The sequence below is a fragment of the Lipotes vexillifer genome, unplaced genomic scaffold (assembly GCF_000442215.2).
Source record: "Lipotes vexillifer unplaced genomic scaffold, Lipotes_vexillifer_v1.1 scaffold779, whole genome shotgun sequence".
NCBI classification, from domain to species: domain Eukaryota; kingdom Metazoa; phylum Chordata; class Mammalia; order Artiodactyla; family Lipotidae; genus Lipotes; species Lipotes vexillifer.
The window spans coordinates 1,349,473-1,352,086 of NW_006788448.1; positions in this window are offsets into that span (position 1 = coordinate 1,349,473).

Below are 2,614 nucleotides of genomic sequence, written 5' to 3' on the forward strand. Positions count from 1 at the left end.
CCCTAGCTGGGTCCAAACATCCCTAAAGCTAATTTTTCCCTTCTCCTGGAGAATGAGTAGCATTAGCAAACTAACCTCTGTTCTCAAGAAAGGTATTGCCTGCTTTGTGACCACCTAGAGGGGTGGGATAGGGAGGGTGGGAGGGAGACGCGAGAGGGAGGGGATATGGGAACATATGTATATGTATAGCTGATTCACTTTGTTATAAAGCAGAAACTAACACACCATTGTAAAGCAGTTATACTCCAATAAAGATGTTAAAAAAAAAAAAAAAAAGAAAGAACAGTACTGCCAAGGTCTCTGTGCTTCCTCTAGAAAGATGGGCTGTTTATCTTCCTCAAGGGAGAACATAAAACATCTGCAAAGACTGCTCAATGCCTCTCTGTTCAGAACTCCCGCTTGCTTGTTCTTTTGAAATACACGTTTAGGAAGAAATTTGACCCATGTACACCAAGGAAAGTTAAGATAATTATACTTGGGCTAATAATTTTTGCCCTAAAGAAGGTAAAGTAGCCAAAACAGACCCTTGCCCAGTCCTTTATTGAAACAGCTGCTCTGGAAACTCTCCAGGAGCTTGATTACAGGCTGTGGACAAAGCCTTAGGTCTCCTCTACTTTATTCCTCACAAGAGGAGCCATCTTTATTTTGGAATCTAGGACTGGTTGGACACCAAATAATCTCAATTTTGGTAAAGAGCTTAAAGCTCAGATTGTAATATCTGGTCATTGTGTGACACTGCATTTAATACGGAATAAAGTGAGAGTGAAATGGTTTGGTCTCTGTTTTTAGGTGCCCTTCTCACTCCAGTAAAAAGAAAAAGATAAAAGTATAGTCAGGTACAGAGAAGGAAGGCATTCTGATTTGGGTAGGCCTTAAATATAACAGAAGCATTTCTGTCCACTCTCCCCTGCACACGTATGATAGACCCACTTCTCTCTGGCACCCTATTCTTTTCAAGCAGGCCTGACTGAGTCTAAAACTTCAACCTGCTTTTTCAGTTGATCCTATTCCTCCTTCACCGAGAGTAGGACTGTCTTGGTTTGGGTTCCCCCAAAGGCAAAGACTGGGTCAAAAACCCTAGTGCAATAACTCATTTGGGGGGATGACCCCAGGAGGTCAGAATAAGAATGCAAAGAATAACAGGGAAGAAGCAAAAGGCCAGTATCCAGCTAGCCACCACTGTGGGCAACTGGGGCTCAGTTCTGCTGGGGACCCTCTGTAGAATGCCCCTCTGAAGGAAGGCGGAGCCGGGGTGGGGGAGTGGTGGTGAGGTGGGATCACTTGTCCCTCACTCTTTGGTTGAGAATGCCTTCTGGGGCACACTTCCAGCTACATGTATGCAGAGCAGAGATACTGAGGCTTTGGAAAAAGCCTTGAGACAAAGAAGTTGGAAGACTTGATGGTTGACACTTGAAGGTAGAAGTCTTCAGCCTGCCAGGAATTGCAGCTGATGATGACACATGAGCAGGAGATGTGGCAAGAGGTACCTCGTAGCTGTGAGGACTGCATCATGGGTTGCCATGCCAGCTTTTTCATTCCTTTTATATTCCTACTGGGCCTCTTTTGACTACAAGCCCTAAGCCATTTCAGAAGCTGGCCCTGTTCCCCCCGAAATTGTTATAATTCCTTCTTAATGCCTGGGCAATAGTATTCTATTCACAAACCACATTCTGAAGGCCTCTTATTTCCTCACTTTGGTTGTCCTTGGCCTCTGAGTAGACCTGGTCCCCGTAACTCGTGGATGTCAACATTTTTACGCTTGCAAGTACTCTAGTTTACACATGGAAAGTGATCAATATATATTTGTTGATGACTCTAACAATAGTGAAACTATGACTCTGGTTATAAATACTGTTAAGCAGGAACTTGCCCAGTCAAGTGAAGTCAACAAACATTTCTTGCCCTGAGTATTTCAAAGAAAGGACAAGAGGGCTGATGGCTGGTTACGCAGGAATTCATGAAGCTTCTACATACAGGTGGAGTTACTATGATTCCAATATGTAAACTCTTACTTTTGTTGGACAGAGGAAGCATATTATTTGTGGGAGTTATTTTCTAAAATCAGTACAAAAATCAGAACTCCAGCAGAATCCCAAGGCTTTTTAATTTTTTTAAAACCATGTGAGGAGGGAAAATGTCCCAGTCAAAAGTATCCTTGAATTCTACTTGTATTTCTTAAAATATAGGGTGCATATTTTGTTTTTACAGATTTGACAGAAATTCTTCTGCACACTAGATTTGATGCCACCTGACTACTGAAAGAGTCTATCAGAGGTAGGTAAGCATTTGAAACTTTCTGCCTGTAAGAGTTAACTATGAAGTCCTAATATGAGAACTAGCTAGTGAATGGTAATATATCCCTGTTGCCTACCGAGTTGCTCTAATCTGTGTCGGTGTTACCCTCCTACTTGCTGTTAGATTTGAGACGTACTTCTTTTTATGAGAATTAGCCCATTATTTGTGATATATTTTGCAAATGTTTTCTTCCAGTTTGTCTTTTGACCTTGCTTATAGTGATTTTTGCCATGCAAAAGTTTTGGGTTTTGTTTTTGTTTTTTTAAATGTAGTCTTTTATTATATCTGGATTTTGAATTATAATTCAAAAGCCTTTCCC